The sequence below is a fragment of the Gavialis gangeticus genome, unplaced genomic scaffold (genome assembly GCF_001723915.1).
Source record: "Gavialis gangeticus isolate Ggan-Ray unplaced genomic scaffold, GavGan_comp1, whole genome shotgun sequence".
Classification (NCBI taxonomy): domain Eukaryota; kingdom Metazoa; phylum Chordata; order Crocodylia; family Gavialidae; genus Gavialis; species Gavialis gangeticus.
In genome coordinates, this window is record NW_017729030.1 from 23,927,445 (window position 1) to 23,945,660 (window position 18,216).

The window sequence follows — 18,216 nt, forward strand, 5'->3', positions numbered from 1 at the left end:
TGCCCCAGCTCCCGGTGCTTTAAAAAAAAGCCCCACTCACTCGATGCTGCCCAGTGGAGGGGTGATCCCCACTGTGCCACCCTACGTGGGGGGCTCTGCATGAGCCCCCCTCCTCCCCAACCCCCCATGGCTGCCCCACCTGCCCCAGATCCAGTCCTTTAAGAAAAATAAAAATGGAAAAAAACCCCAGGATTCACCAGCTCCTGCAGCAGTCTTTGGGCTTTGGTGGCTTGTGAAAGAGCCCCCCCATGGGGCAGTGGGGATTGTCCCCTTCTGGGCAGGAACCAGTGAGTGCAGGGTTTTTTGGGTCAGAGGGCGAGAGCTGGGGTGGGTGGGCTGGGACAATGGGGGGGTTGAGGGGGTCATGCAGAGTCCCCCACACAGCATGGGGCACTGGAAGACAGCAAGGATTGCCCCCTCGCCCTGCAGCACCCAGTGACCTGGGGCTTTTTTTTTTTCCAAAGTGTTGGGAGCTGGGGCAGGTGGGGCAGCCATTGCTGGGCTGGGAGAGTGGGCCTGTTTGATTCAGAGATTTGTCTGATTCAGCAGTAGCCAAATCTCTAAATCAGATTCAGCCGAAACAATTCAGGACAGTGATTCAAGTCACCAAATCAAATCACTGTCCCCCAAATCAGCCGAATCCAAAGTGAATACTAGCCGCTTTGCACAGGCCTAATACTGATAGGTGAAACTATGGTTGAGGTGGACTCTTAAATATTTGGGGTTTATAGTTGGCCAGTTTTCCACAAAACCTGATTTTTTTTTTTTTTTTTTTTGGTTGGGCATTCACGTGGGTGTTAGCTAGATGGAAAAAAAGGATTAAACTGTTTTGTCAGGGTTGGGTTTTACATACCATTCATTAAAATAATCTTCTCATTTGGCCAATCATTACTAATCATTCATTGCCCCAGTGAAGTGAAACTGTATGAAAGCAAAAGTGGACATGGAGAAAGAAAGTAAGCAAACCAGTAAGGGTTGGCTGGCTGAAGGGAAAAATGGACTCCCTCAACTTATTAGCTGTAATATAACTAAATACCATAAATATTTAAGAAATATTTTTTATGCTTACAATATTTTGTTATGGTCAGAAATTAATAAGCCTGGTAATTTCATTAAATTTATACATTAAAGGCTTTTCTGTAAAAATAAAATACCTAAAGGCTAAAATAGTGAGTTTCATAAGCACGTAACACCAACCATCCATGCTGAATCCCTTGGTTCCTTCCAGATTCCCATTAATTCAATCAAGTGCTAGACAGCAACATCTCTTACAAGTACTTAGACTTCTTTAATGTAATATTATGTGCCCAACATTTACATTTCTTTGTTATTAGGCTGCGACAAGGCATTAGCTATCAGATAAGAAAGCTGCACTGATTTGTAGTACATCCTATTCAGATGTAACTTATCCTGCTGGATCTTCAGGTCCTTCCCTTGTGTTAGAAGTAGGTGGATTGAATATCTTTTCTTCTCAGCTGACTGCCACTGCACTTCCCTCTGCGTTGTTAACAGGATTGTTTCTCTTTTAGCAACTTATTTTTTAACACACTATTCTGACACCTTGACAGTTCATGTACTAAATCAAACTTTATAACTGCTGGCAGGCAGTTATTAGATGTATTGCACTTAATTAACTTTGCACCTAATTACAAGCAATGCTGGCCGATTACAAAGGGCATAAATATATTAGGGCCCCAACTGTCAAATCATGAAAATAGCTGTTTGAACAAGTCAAGCAAAAGGAATTACTGCATTGTGTGTGTGGTGAAATCTAGCAGGGAGCACTGAGAGAGATGAACTGTTCTACTATTTGCAAGAATTTAATTTTGTTCTTTGCATTGCCAGTGACCCAGATGAGCTGATGCTGTGATAGAAAATTTCCTTTCAACCGTATAAACCCATACTGAAATGGAAAATATGACATATATGATGAGAGCTAACTTAGGTTTCCCAGTTATAGAAGTGTAGCTTTTTTGACATCTGTCCTCTGTGCCTGTAATGTCCTATATAATTGTTAAAATTTTAGGGTACAAAGGTAATTTTTTCAAAATGATCTATTGCCAGGTGTATTTCACATAGATCAGGGATTCCCCAAGTTTTTATGCAGCAGCCTGGCAAACCATGGAAGTGGCTACAAACCATGGCCTGGAAGTGGCTGCACCTGGCAAACTGTGACCCAACAGTCACAGCTGACCACAGCCAGAATTTCTGACTGGAAGACAGGTAAGGATACCCCCACCCCCTAAGTGGAGGGGGGGTGGACCAAACCCTGCGCTGCTGTGGGCCCTGCAGAAGGAGCCGTGGCTTCTCCGTCTGGCTCTGGGGGGCCGCAGTTTGACAGTCCATGACCACTTCCAGTCCAGCAGCTGTCTGTCCTGTGGTCAGGCAGCTGACCCACTGCAGCCCAGGGATTGAGAACCCCTGACATAGACTATGAGTCAGACTATTTCTGCTGAAATACACCCAAGAAACTTTTGTTGCTTTCATAGGGATGGTACTCATGCAACTGGGTGCAGAATTTGGCCTCATGATACTACATGTACATGTAAAAGATATTTTAATCACTTAATTGATGCTCTGTAGAATTTTGCCTGTATAATATTATGGGAAGAAAACATCCAACCTCTTCCACAGGAGTCCAAAGGAGTGCAAAAATACTGTGATTTTTTTTTTTTTTTTTGAAAGGCAATGATGAATTTACAAAGGGCCTTTTAATTTTTTACGCCATTATGAAAATAAAGTAGATCAGCAAGATTGGGATTCATGTGGGTTAGATAATATAATGCTTTCTTTTGTATTTGTTTTCTATTTTGGCCAGGTAATTTTAGATTCTCCCCTCACTAGGGGCATGTAACTTCTGTTAAAAATAACTAAGGGCTGTTACAAGTGTGTTACATTTGGCAAGCTCTTCTTTTCTGTTGCCAGTCACATAAAAGAGCTTAATTGTGGACACGTATTGAGAAGTGTTTAGTCACATTGTTTTCTTCATTCTCAGGCATTTCTTAAAGAAATGTCTTTGTCTTTAAACAGCAAAGAGGCCACTGAGACTGGGAGGAGTCTTGTTTAAAAAAAAAAAAAAAAAAAAGAGGGGGGAGAGAGAATTTTCAGCAATGAAAGCAAACCTGATTTTAATCAGTAATGCACAAGATGGCCAGCAGACATGTCTTCAATTCTGTCATAAGACTCTCACAAATATGTCCTTTACCAATGCTGCCAGCAGAGTCTACCCTTTGTTTTGTTCAAGAAATTTCAGAACCAGAACTTAGGTCACATGAACCAGTGTCCTATACTGACCAAGAGATAGAAGTCACCAGAACTTGACTTTGCTGGAGGCAAATGGAAAGAAACAGAGGGAGTCACAATGTGGTACTGAATAAGTAGCTTTAGGGCTTGTCTGTTGTTGTTATTTACAAGCTGAATAAAAGGGACATCTATGCAAACCTTTCCCCAAACTGAACAACCAGTCATTGTTGCTTACTTCTAAATAGGCTGTGTTGTTTGTGATAACTTGTGGAGTAAGTAGGTGGCCCTTTAACAAAAGTTTTTGTATGTCTTGGAGGTTGCGCTTACATGGAAGTCAATTGACTTCTTTGTAAATGACAGTATAGAAGAGAAACAGGGGAGATGATGTGTTTTCAAATCCAAAATTACATCACTGCTGAACATGACTGCTTTGTGCATGAAGACCTTGGGTGGTCAGTGATTTATTTATTTATTTATTTTTGTCCAGTGTAAAATAAATTAGGCTTATTTCTCTGCCATTATACCCCTAAGCAAGAGAAAAGTCGTGGTGGAATGATTTCAGGAACTAAACACTGTCATTCAACTAGCCTTTGGAAAAGCACTTTGGCTTCTTAGCCATTACTCTTTGTGGTAGTTGTGAGCTCACCCCTGGGTATTGACTGATGGGACATTTTTATGTGTAGTTGACCAGTTTAAAATTAAGATGTTCCCACACAGCTCAAGCTTTTAAGGTAAAATGTATACCAATAGCGCGTGTGTGTGTGTGTGTGTGTGTGTGTGTGTGTGTGTGTGTGCGCGCGCGCGCACACACACACACACACACACACGAGGCTGAATTGAGGGATACACTGATATTATAGTAGGAAAACTTTAAATAATATGGAGTTCTTTGATACACACAAAAAATTAGAACCTCAATTTTATCATTTGTCATATTGTATCCAGCAGATAAGTTGTGATAATAAAACTCAAAGTTTACGTATGTCTAAATTTGGGGCTAAGGCCACCTCCTACAAATTACAGGAATCAGGCAATTAACTGGTTAATTGTGCATTTACCTTGAGACCAGCTACATGTGCAAAGTAGCTACCATACCACAGATTCATAGATTAAGGGTCGGAAGGGACCTAGTAGATCTTCTAGCCTGACCCCCCGCCAGGGCAGGAGAACAACAAAAAAACCCCAAAAAGAGAAACGGGACTCAAATGAGTCCAGCCAGGTAGGCATCCAGCCTCTTCTTAAAGACCCCCAGGGTAGGGGCCAGCACCACTTCCCTTGGAAGTTGGTTCCAGCTCCTAGCCGCCCTAACTGTGAAGTAGTTCTTGCGGATGTCCAATCTATACCTCCTCTCCATCAACTTGTGCCCATTGCTTCTTGTTATGCCAGCGGGCGCTAGGGGAAACAGCGTCTCCCCCAAACCCTTCTGGTCCCCCCTAGTGAGTCTATAGACTGTCACCAGGTCCCCCCTCAGCCTTCTCTTATGGAGGCTGAATAGGTTCAGGTCCTGCAGTCTCTCACTGTAGGGTCTGCCCTGTTGTCCCCGGATCATGCGGGTGGCCCTCCTCTGGACCCTCTCCATGTTGTCCACATCCCTCTTGAAATGTGGCGCACAGAACTGGACACAATACTCCAGCTGTGGCCTGACCAGCGTCGCGTAGAGGGTTGAAGCATAAAAAGCTTCAACCAGCTATAATGTTAGACCTCAAAAATGTGTACTAACTTTATAGCTGGTTACCATTGAGCTTGAATTTGCAAGTCTAGCAGGATCTCCCCTGCAGCTGGGAGTCCATCAGGTGACAGGGTTTCCAGCCATGGGGTACAACCCCCGTGTGAAACCCCCAGGCCTGCATGGTGCTCTGGGTATTGGTTGCACCTTACATCCAATCAGCTGTGGGAACTCTTGGTACTGGCTGCAGATGACCCCCATGGCTGGGAGCTCCCTCAGCAAAGGGATCAGCTTCTTGCTGACGCAGGGGTAACCCAGGCTTGGGCTTCCCTTACTTTGGCAATAATGCATGATGAGATCTAAAGTGTGATTGTGTGGATCACACTAGGGCTTTGAAAAATGGCACTGTTCTGTTTTACTTTGAGTTTCGACAGTTCAACGGAACAGTGTTTCGTATTGAATTTCATTTGGAGTCAAAAGAGCTGTTCCGTTCCATTCCGTTGAAACAGAAAGGCTGTTTCGACACTGTTTTGATGCTGTTTCGACATTTCACTGGGGACAGGAAGTCATCCTCAGCCCTAGATCACCCTAGGGGATCACACTGGGGCCGGAGGCAATCCAGCTGGGCTGCTTTCCGGTCACCTGCACTAGATTGTGCCGGGAGCTGGAGGCAGGCCAGCAGGGATGCTTCCCCATCCCCCACACTAGATTGCACCCCCAGCAGAAGGCAGCCCAGCTGATCTGCTTTCCCATCCCCTGTGCTAGGTCACGCCAGGGGCAGGAGGCAGCCCAGATGGGCTGCTTCCTGGTCCCCCGTACTAGATCGCACTGGGGGTGGGAGGCAACCTGACCTGGGCTAATCCCCTGTCCCCTGGCATGTCCTAGCATGGAGAATGGGAAAGCAGCCCAGCTGGGCTGCCTCGCTGCCCCCTACTGGATCTTGTGCTGGGAATAGGAAGTCCACCCAGCTGGACTGACTTCCCATTCCCAGCCTCTGGTCAAAAATTTTCGACTTTCAAAATGTTTTGACCAGCCTCATTTTGTTTTGAGGCTATTTTGATGGCCTTTGTTTTGTTCTGATTTGCTGTTTTGACCTCAAAATTGGTCAAAACAGTGTTGAAACGAAATGGCTGGAGAAATTTCTCAGAGCCGTAGATCATACCTTGGATCCAATCACGGCCTTACCTGCATGTGTAGAGGGTGCCTATATGAAGAGTGTACCTTGCATTCAGACAAAGTGGGACAGGTGACAAGTTGCTGTAATGTTATGTTGAAAATATCATTGTACCCATGTGCTCACATGTTGTCGTATGGGCTACTCCTCACTTTATTTGTTTGCTGTGAGTACACACTGCTGTTTTGACTCGGCTGATATTGGTTACATTATCCAAACTGATCAGTCTAATAAATAGTCCTTTTTTTCCTATTAGATTAGAATTGCATGTAGCATTCATAATTAACCCCCCCCCCACTTTACTTCCTTACTTGTTTTTTCCTTTGTCCACCTATAATTGGCATTAATGAGCATGATGGTACAAGGGCATAGCACATAAACTGAAGATTTTTACCATTTGTATAGGATTTCATTAGACCCCAATGGAGCTCAGAAGCCTTTCCACAGCCATAACATTTGCTGTCATGGAAGAATGCAAAAATAAAATTGGGGTTGTTGTCTTGACTTTTGCATTCAATAGGTTAGGGTTTCCTGGGCATGGGTTGTGACAGTTCATAATCTTGGTATTCTGCTAAAAGGCTTCTTATATCTGAGGAGACAATATTATATGGATTGCATTCTTTCTGGATTTCTCTAAAGAAAACCAGAGACTCTAAAGATATATACAACTGTTAGGAATGTAGAAATCATCCATCTAGGCCTCCCAACTCATGTTTTTCTGTTACTGGAAGCTCATATTTTATAGTTTGCCTTTTTGCACTCTGTTATAATGACTCTTTCCATCTGAGTGCATTGTCCTATAGGAAACTAATTTACTTTGACTTCACTGCTTCTATTCCCAGTGGGATAATGCCAGTAATAATTCTTCTATTGATTGCTTAGAGCAATTAATGGAAAACAAATTTCAGCAAAAAACAGATAATTTAGTTTGGTTACTGTCTAGCATTAAAGCTAAACAGTTTGTTACTGAAAAAAATTAATAGGATATTCATTCCATCTGTTTATTATTTGAAGCAAGGCAGGTTACCTGCCATCGGTAATTAGCATTCTTGTGCTGCCACCATCTGTGCCAGCAGTGGGCAGTGTACCAGCAGCTTCAAATGCCAATTCTGCTTACATTTATCTGTGCCAAACAATGAGCAGACCGTGTGATCCTGAAATTTGTAAACAGGCATTGCCTAATGTCAGTTAACTAGGCAGTTGTGTTACATGTTTAACTGCTGCTCTGGGAAGGAGATGAGGTTTTAAACCTCCCGGGCGAGACCCAATTGCTGGGTCGCTGTTACTAGGTCCTGAATGTCATTCTTAATTAGTCAGATTCCTGATGGTCACAGAATGGTTTTTGTTTTTGTTCTGGAAGAGGTTTGGGATTGAGTGTTACTCAGAGTGACTGGGACTTGTTATCTCACATTCCATCAGCATCACTGCAGACCAAGATAACCAGCAGATAAACTCTGGCATAGTTCACAAAGACCTGGTTAAGTGGATAGGCTTCTTAGTTGTTAAACAATTTCTCGTTCTACCTCTAAAATGCAAAAGATGGATTCTATTTTTCAATTTGCTGGATGAGATTGCCTTTTAAAACATGACCTGAAAAAAGAGAGAATTTTTTTAATCTCCAGTCTCTGACCATGATATTGTATTGGGCTTTTGGTTGTTTTCTATTTGAGATCAGATTTTGTGTTTAGTTGTGTGCTTGATTTCAGACTTTTTATCTTCCAATACAAGACTGATCTGAATAGGAAATAAAAATAAATTCTGAGGGTCAGAAATTCCTAAAGATGTGCATGGCAATCTGAAACATTATTTCAGGACAGATTTTTTAATGCTGAAAGTCTACTTTAGATTTGCGCACACAGGTGCTATAAATCAGGGAAATATACATAGAAATAGCTAATAAGTGTCTAATTACTTATTTTTTTCACATGTATTTAGGTGCAAGCAACCAAATCAATAATGTGCACAAATGTAGGCTGAACACATACTTTTATGTATGATTTTGAAGCTTTATTAACAGTGCATTACTACAGGTGCCAGATGAGTAGTAAAATGTATTTGATAAATGATGCTCCAGTAATGGTATCCTCTGTTTTTATTTAGGCATTTTTTCAGTTCTATCAAGGATGAAACCTGTTTTTTTGTGGTTGGGAATGGAAAATCCCATAGATAACTGAAAAATATACTTCATGATAGTTTAGTGACTATGATTGCTAGAAATCTGGAGATCCTTAATTTGTGCATGTAAGGCCTGGGTACAACCTGGGAGCAATCACATCAGTTTCTGGAGACAAGAATATAGAACAGCCATTGGAAAGTCTTGCTGCCAATCTTTACAGGAAAAGTGACAAAGTTTGTTAGAAACGAACTCCTCCCATGTTTTCTTAAGCTCTAACAAGTGATGATGGTAAATAGGTTGGATATTCTGAGGAAACTGAGTGCTTAGGGATGAGTTTGGCTTTTTAAAACTGATAGGGAACCTTGACAGAGGCAAAGAGACCAGGAGTTCAAAGTGTATTATGAGGGCAGTCAAGGTTCTTTGAGTAGATGTGATATATTTTATTAGACTGACTGAGTAATTGGAAAAAAGTTCTTAGCACATTATGAAAACTTTAATATATGCCCCCCCAACACTGATTGCCCAAGAAGCCCCAGTGGTGGCCCCACCCCTCACTGCAGATTAGCCAAGGGGGCTGTCCTTTATGTAGCTCTGCCCCTTGCTACTAATTGGTGGAGAGGAGTGGAGCTACATAATGGGCAGCTGTCTCAGCCAATCAGCAGTTGAAGGGAGGAGGGGGTGGCTGCTATCTTAGCTGCTTCCCTGTGTGTTGGCTTCTTCCCTCCCCGTCCCCCCAGCAGGGTGCCACAGCAGCTGTGAAAACTACTGGCTCCTGTTGCAGAGCCTGCATTTTATTTTCAATAATTTATTTTGGGGGGGGGGTGTGATTTTCAAGATTCCCTGTAAAAACACGAATTCCATGTCTTTCCATGGCAAATGGATTTCTAGGATCCCTAGTGATTACATAAATAGGTCGTATTACAATGAAAACACAAGTAATAACAATTTGTGCCCAGCTCTGCAAAGTACTTCTTCATGCCCCTCTTCCTTGGGTTTCTCAAGTTTATTTTAACAACCCTCGTAGCAGCAGGACACTGGCCGCTGTTGTCCTCCTACTATGCCAGTTTAGCATGTTATTCCTTGTGGTTGTGTCAGGGTTGACTCTGTAATTTCCCTAATAGGTTAGACAATGGATTTGTATAGGTTGGTTTGCAAAAGGGTGATCCAGTCTCTGGTAGGGGGTTGGACAAGATGACCTCTGGAGGTCCCTTCCTGCCCTACTTCTCTACGATTCTGTGCAATTAACTTTGCACATAAAGCCAGTTCCAAAGTTCTTTAACAGCACTGGGAATACTCCCATTGATTTCAATGACTTTTGGATCCAGCACAAACATAAAACTGTTTCCTCTGATTAATTTATTCATATTTGCAAATTTTTGCAGGACCTTGACATAAGAAGGATCAAGATTAAAGAAATATGTTGTAAAAACTGGAGTGTTGATGTCAGGCAAGCCATAAGAGGCAGGGGGAAAGTTTTGAGATTCTTTATTTCCATATTGAAGGCATTATTTCAGTTCCATATTGTGTTTGTGTGTGTGTGTGTGTGTGTGTGTGTGTGTGTGTGTGTGTGTGTGTTTTACATCTACCATATGATTCTGTATATTACAAAATGTAATTTTGAAAATACCTTTATTTAAGGTGATTGCAGGATGCAGATCAGCAGTGGAAAGACAGGCAACAAAACTTTTTTAGAGAAAGAATTGGAAGGAGAAAAAAGAGGGTTTTAATAGCTCTGTAGGGATGATTTAATACTTGACTGTAAAGCTTCAGTGGCTTTCCCACATGTAAAATGGGAAACCATCAAAATAAATAACAGTAGATATAAAACTGAATATAATGGCAATACTGTAAGTCTAACATGGGGTTTATTTTGTCATTGGGCCATTTAACAAACTTAACATCCCTTGACTTCATTTAGAGATGTTAACTAATTCCAGGCAAATCATTTTAGAGTACAAAACCATCTTTGACAGACATGCATCACTCAGTTGGGGGGATATTTATTTAGATGTATGAATATTTTGTTATGGAACAATGATTAACATTCCAATATTCTTCATTAGTATATGCTGTACTCAATTATACATTAATTTAGTCCCATTAACTTCTACTTCCAGTTCAGTTAATAAACAACTATCTTGGGACCATATTTAATGGAAAAAAAATTATAAGCATTTGCCCTGATTTTTTGTGTGTGTGTGTGGGTGTGACACCAAGGCTGGGTGAATGATTATGTAAGTTAATATCCAATTCTGCAAGGGTGGCAAATTCCATTTGGCCCAAGACGTCTTAAGGCAGCCCCCTAAAGCAGAGCTGTAAGGTTTTGCTTCCGCGACTTCAGTGAGCACTGAATTGAACCCCCAAAATTCTGAGATGTAAGGTTATGAATTCTTTATTAGAAAAGAGACAAGAACCAGATTACAGTAATCCTTCTTGCAGAGGAAGCTGTTATAGGCAGTGCTGATTTCTCTTTGGCAGGGGTCACTAACTACAGCCCAGCTGGTGTTCTAGCAAGCAGGGAGCTGTGCCGAGGTTGGGCAGCTTCCAGCTGTGCTTGCACTGGAGCCAGGAGGTGGCTGTGGTGGAGAGTGGAGAGAAGTGGCACCAGCAGGGACAGTTTGCAGCTGCCTGGCCTTGGCACAGCTCCCCACCAGCTAGAAGCTGCACCTGTATTCCAGCTGGCCTACAGGGGGCTGGGGAAAGTGGTGGTGGTGTGGCCACAACTCCCAGCTGCCTGGCTCCAGTGTGGGTGCAGGGAAAGCCCTGGTCATGGCATACCACCAAAGCCACCCAGCCTGCATCAGACTGGAGCGGAGTTGTTTCAACCTGTGGTTTGTGGCCACTGCTTTTCAGATGCATTATGCTTTTTCACCAAGTTGTTTCTCAATGTTTTTCTACAGATCAATCTGATTGACATGTATTTAGGTGTCTTTAATATCCACCAGCTACTGCTAAAATACACTTGTGAAGTGTACTTGTAGGGAATGCAGTTGATTAAAATTGTTTACCACCATATAACATATAGTATTCCTTCCACTGACCATATGAAATTTTGTAGTTGGAGTGGTGACGTCTGCTACTGCTAGCAATAAATGTCAGGTGGTGTCAGGACTGGCTCGTCTATTCAACATAACAGGCAGATATCTAAAACAGCAAAATATTCAGGAACATTGTTACTAGGATGACTGTGGATTAGCTAAAGTCAGACACTGTCTATTTGCCTGGGGCAGCAGCAATCAATACAGCTGGACTGGATCATTTGCAGATACCCACTTAAGGCTGAATGCCTGCAAAATTGCCCTACATGCTTAGCTTTATCCCTGGTGAGTAGCCTCACGGGAATCAGTGAAATGACATAAAGCAGAGACATTCAGAATGGGAAGGACATGGACCTAAGTTAGTATCAGTAATTCAGGATAGGTTCAAATGTGCATCAGGTTTGAAGAAATTGAGGTCAAGAGATGATATTCATAACCAACAATGAGCTACTTTACAGGAAGACTGTAATATAGAGTTCCTTGTGACATGAGTAACCTGTGAGAGTTGAGTTAAGGTTAGTTTATTGTATCTAGAATCAGGCATCCTTAGCCTCATTACTTGCTTAAGTTCTGCAAGGTTATGTTTGTTAGGGATTTCTGTTTAAAAGAGACATGCCTACATGTTAAATATAGTCTAGATCAGGTTTGATGTAGCTCACAGACATAAGCTATAGTCTTTAATAGCTTTTCACTCATAAAATGCATTTCTTTGTAAGAACCTATTCTGATTGGCACATTGGTCCCCTGTGCTTAAATTCCCATATTTCAGTCTGCACATAGACATTCTGCAGGCATGCTTAAGCAGGACTTCAGAAGTGCACCTGCCCCCATATTTCCGAAGATTTTGCTCTTGACGTTCATTGTGCCTTCTAGTAGGAGGTTGTCAAGATCTTTTTATATATAGTTAACTTTTAAAACAGTGTTTAACACTAGACACACGTTATTTGCTGTAAATCACAAAGGACAATTAAGTGTGATATATTTTTTTTAATTTATTTATTATGGACAGAGAAACTAAGTGACAGAGAGGCTGAACAATTTTACCAAGGTCACACTGAGTTAATGGGAGAGATGGGAGTAGAATGGAGTGCTCCTGAATGTGTGATTTCCTAACCAATGGACTACCTTTTCCTTTTACTCCTGGGAGGGGCATAAAGACATGCTGTTCCGCTTTCCCGCCAGACTCCAGCCTGGGACCAGCCTACAGAATCCGGGACTGTTCCAGCCAAACCGGGATGTATGGTTACCCTATTTATACCCATATTTTAAAATCATAATGTTATTGTAGAATTGCTTTATCTGCCCATACCCATGAAGAACTAGATCCAAAAATTGTAATTGCTATTACAGACAAATGTTTCTAACTCTACAATGTAAAACCAATTCTCAAACACAGATCTCAGACACTCACTTTTCTATTTCTGATGGCTGATACTAAATCAAGATTCATTATTATGCTTTACTTTTTCTGGGGTTTTTGACTTAAGCTTTATTTATATGCCAGCTGTGAACAAAGCCATCTATATTTTAAAACCATCCAAAATACATTCCCAAAATGAAATTTAATTCATTTTTTTCACAAGACCATTTGTAAAAGTAAATGTTATCTTTCAAAAGTTGAATTTCCTCCTTTCTTTCTCACTTTGGTAGCTTTCCCCATTTTTAAACTATGCACATCATTTTCAGTCACAACATGAGTTTCCTCCTGCTGTTTCAGTGAGATGAAAATTAATTGGTAATGCCTCTGATAGCTTTTGTTTTTATTAATTTAGTATTCATCAAGAGCTGAGATCAGAAAAGCTGGGAGTGACTTGTCATGATTTTTCAGTTAGAAGAATATAACACAGTGGGGTCTTTTTAATATAAAAGACAATTATTATAATTTGTTTCCCCCCTTGTAAATAATATACATTGGGAAAAGATTAATCATTAATCATAGGCAAAGGACACCATAATTCTAATCTTTTTGTTGTCCTTTTGTCTCCATAGTTGTCATCAGTCATATTTGCTTAGTATACAGGTCGAAGTAAAAATTTTGGAAGACTTGATAAACCTTTCAAGAAAATCCTTCTATTTGAAAAATATTATCTCAAGGTCATCCTCACCATGCAAGCAGAGCCTAAAACAATACTGGCCTTGATAAAAGTCATTTGAAGCTCAGTGAGATTCTTTCCATCTACTTTAATTAGCTTTGGATTTAGCCTCTAGAAAATGTGTTATGGAGGTATAGAGTATAGTATGTTACATGACATAAAAGTATACAATTTGGCAGACTACTTTTATAGGCAGAAGTGTCATAGCAAAGAAAAAAAAATCACCACGTGAAAAGTTAGCAAAATGATGTCACATTAATCTTATCACACTGCAATGTGCAGAGAGAACTGCTGCAGACTGCCAGATTTGTGGCACAGTTGTTTGTAAGTAACACTCAACTCCAGCTGGTGAACACACATTTATGCAGGGGGACCTGCTAAGGTCAATGGGATTATTCACAGGTTTAAATGATCAGCAAAAGAGTTGTGCAGTCTGGCTCTTTAGGAACAGTAAGTAAAGAAAGATAAAATTCTAAAGATTCTGGACTTGTCAGGCATGCTTTTTCTTTGCAAGCCACACTGCATATATTGGAGTGCCATGATGTATTATCATGAATTAAAATAGTTAATGCCCCATTAATATGGGATTTGGTTATAGCATTCTGCTTTTGAATCTTCCTTAGAAAGAGGGGTGAGCAGTTTAGTGTGTGTTAGAATGAATGGCTTTGTAAGTGAATTAGCAAGGCTTTACCAAAGAAAGATTTTGAATGTATTTGAGTTGTTTTACAGTGCAGTGATATCATGCATAATGCTTGTGACATACTGCACTACTTCAACAGAAGCAGGACTGATAAATTATCAAGCTATTTTCTTTTGATTTTTTCCGCCTGTGTATTTAACATATAATATGCTCAGGAAACCGTATAATGTAAAGCTGTAATTTTGTTGAAGGGTTCCAATGACATGAACGTACCATTCAAGCTTTGCAGCCTTAATCATATACCATTTGAATGTAGCTTGTTATACTATATGGCTGGGCAGGCAATATCCTGTCTTTGTGATTATGTATGCACAGGCACAGAGAGAATTGTGCAACCAGATGTTACGAGGAATATCTGTGGGCAGGAAGGTTCTTTGCCAGGTTCAGAGCTACCAGATTATTGTAGGAAATAATGTGGAAATGTTTTAGCTGATGGTCTCTTTCACTCTCAATAATTCTGGAAGCCTTCTTCAGCCATTATAGAACATGAGACTAAGCATCCTCTATTAGCTAGGAATGGAGGGCTCTTAACAGATATTTCATGCAATTTCCAAAATAATAATAATAGTGGTAAATCAGTCACCAACACCAAACTTGCTCTTTTCCTCCTCTCTTCTTGGCTCTTTCATCTTCTGTATGGCTGCTACACATATTTTGAGAATTATTACATTGACAGCCAAATTTGTGATTCTTTTCAGAAGTGCTGGCACTGACCTTTTCAATCTGCAAAGCTGTCCGGAATATTTCAGTAACTCTCCTTTGGCACTGTTATGAGTTCTGCATCAATAGTAGGTATCTCATCTGAATGAACATGGGTCAGATTTCATGGTGCCTTGCTGATATATATGAGGATGGAAGCAATAAAACAATTTTCCTCAGCATATTGTAGTCCATTTCTAAATGAAAGAGGTTACGCTTTTAAATCCAACATCCATCATAACTGCCAGGGACAGAACTCAGCAGGGACAGAGCCAATGCTATGTGTCAGACTTAGGCTGGGAGCCGAACAAAAGAGAGATCTTGTGTATTGGGTTGTTCTTCTACTGAAGTCCATGAAAGTCTGTCCAGTTTTATTTACTCACTGAATTTAGCCCACTTTAGATTTTTCTGAAAAAGGTACTGGGTTTTTCATCCCTGCTCGCTCCCTTCATCATGTTAAGAGATGTCTCCTGTCCCAGCAGAAATATGAATGTTACCAATAAGACAAAGAGAAAGCTTAGGGATTCTCAACTACTCTTGAAAAGAAAAGCACAATATAGTAAAAGCTACTTAAGGCTGTTTTAAAAATTGTTCATTTTAGTGCAAAAACTTCTGGCACCTCATTTTTATTCTCTGTTGTCAGAATATTATAGATACCATCATCATTAATATAAATGTGTGGCTTATAGAAACTGTCACCCTCAAATCCAGATACTTGCTTCAAGTTAAAATGTTTAATTCTGGATCAGATAGTCTCAGTAGAGCTGTTGGCTGTACGAAAAGGGACAGCACTTGCAATCTGTTCCATTTAAAGTAAATTGGGCATTAATATTGGAAATGTTCTTAACAGTTTGGGGCATGTATTTTTCTGACCAGAAGCGCTGGAACACCTATATGCAATCACAACTGCATGTACAGATTTATAGACCTACTTTTGAATGTTGTCCCTAAAGAATCCCTTAGCCAGATTTTGAAACTGTTGGTGGTATTTTTTTATCTGAAGCTGGATAAGAGGACACATTTTCAAAACTAGGTAAATAAATTGCATGTGAAAACAAGCAACTTAAGCATTCATGTTTTAAATGTAGTGCATGATTATTTTTTATACTCTTCCATGCTCACATTTTGTGGGTAATATTTCACTTCTTTTGTTGTACAGTTTCAAATGAAGACTGCAACATTAAGAGCCAGGGTGCAAAAGAAATGAAGAAATGCTGGTAAAAGTAGTTGATGAAAACCTTGTAAAAAAACATGCATGTCAGGCTATGTTCTTTCTGTAAAGTATATGTTTGTAATAACAGCTCCCTAATCCTTCAGGGACTCATAAGTAACAAAGAAAACTTGGTCAAGCAAAAAAGAAGTTATTGGAAACTTGAGTGCTGTTGAGTCCCATGACATGCAAAATACACATCTGCATAAAATAAAACCTTGCCCTGTTTATACTTCTGATAATTTTCCCTTCTTTCATCCATCAACTTGTTTCTTATTTAGTCGCATCTGCTACAATAAATATTTCATGGCCAGAATGGTCTCCTTAATTTCATAGAGTTGGAGTTAATTATGAATTTAGAAGGGTTAACAATGCAGAATATAAAACTGGGAGCACTCCAGTTATGGAGTGGAGGGATACATCACCACCAGCATAGTTGTAAGGAAACATTTATTTTTTTTCTTAAAGAGAGAATAAGCTTCTGGAATTGATATATCCATTCCCAGGTGAGGAGTGAAGGTAACCACTGCAAGTGAAGCCATAGGTGGCTTCAGTTACTGGGGCACATGTTCCATAAATTCAGGGGAAGTTCCATTGTGTCGAAGACTTCTAGATGTCACGCTCCCAACCTTAAGTACCACCAGGTGGGGTGTGGGGTGTGTGTGTGTGCATGTGTGTATAGTAGGGAGTGTAGGGGGGGGAGCATAGTGTAAATTGGGGGTTGTGTATATGTGCGGGGCAATGGGGGCAGGGTGTGGGTGCGTGGGGTTTGTGGGGTGGGGAGGTGTGGGGACCCCCTGCACTCCCTCCATGATGCAGCAGCAGGTGGGGTTCTCAGGGCACCCAGCAGGGCACAGGGCTGACCAGCACTGCACATTGCAGCAAGGGGTGCCTCCTCCATCAGGTAGTCTGTATTACCAGTGCTCCCCTGACTCACCAGGCACAGGAGTGAAGCTCCATGTGCTAGAGATGGCTGCCTTCTCTGCCCCCCAAGGGAGGGCACCCGGGGCTTTTTTCCTACACTGCAGCCCCAGCAGGGAAAGCTGCCAGCTTCATTGTGCGGGACTTCCCTCCTGTGCCTGGTGAGTGCAAGAGTTGCACATGTGCATGGGGAGCACTGGTGATAGACTGACCAACAGAGGCTTCACCCCTTGCTGTGATGTGCAGCACTGGTCAGAGCTGCGCCCCACTGGGTGCCTGTGCTGGGCACAAGTGCCTTGAGCATCCCCTCCTGCTGCTGCTGCCACTTCCTGCTAGGGCTGCTTGCCATGGAGGGAGTGTGTTAATGCATACAAGACAGGTTGTCTGCATACTACTAGTGGTACACATACCACACATTGGGATTCACTGACTTAGTAAGGGGAGATGGAAGGGAAGGAAAAAGATGGCAAGCAAGCACTCAAGTATTCTGGTGAGGGGAACCATGCATATACCTATATAGACAGAGATACAGGGTGCTAGGGTGAAGAGACTGGAGATGACATGAGGAAAGGAAAGAGATGAAGGATTCTTCATGTTGACTTACACAGAGGAAGAGTTCAACAACAGTGTTGTTAACACAATATCTAATGCAGTTAAGATCATTTCTGGGAAGTGCTGTGCGAAGCTTTGGTCCCTGATTCAATTCAGCCTGATTCAGTGGCTGAATCTCTGAATCGAATCAGGAGACCCTTTACTCTTTCTGAATCGAATTGGAACCCTCTGAATTGATTTGGAGAGATTTGGCAATTCGGATATAGACACAGATTTAAATGTTTTTTTGATATGTACCACAAGGTACCAGGCAGCTCATGAATGCTGAGATGGTAGGGTGGATGGAGTGTTCCACAGGAGTGTGGGGAGCTCCCCAGTGCTCAGCAGCAGAGCCAGTAGTGGACCAGAAGCACTTCCAGTCCACTTCTGGATCTGCCGGGGAGCCCATGGGGGGGCCCCCCTGCAACCTCCCAGTTTGGCATATGGTGCCTCCTGGCTCTGGAGGGCCACCCAGGGTCCCCCCCTGAGCAACCACCAAGCTGGGGGGGTGGTGCAGGGAGGCCCCCCCGCACGCTTGGCAGTGGACCGGAAGTACTTCCAGTCAACTTCCAGGTTTGCTGCCAAGCATCCCCCTGCCACTTCTGTTGGAAGTTCCATCCACCCTACCATCTCAGCATTCATGAGCTGCTCCTGGTACCTCAAGGTATGTAGAAAAAACATTTAAAGCTGTTTCTATGGCTGAATCACTGATTCTCTGAATCAGCATTGAATCTTCACATTTAGATTTGGCCGAATTGAATCAGG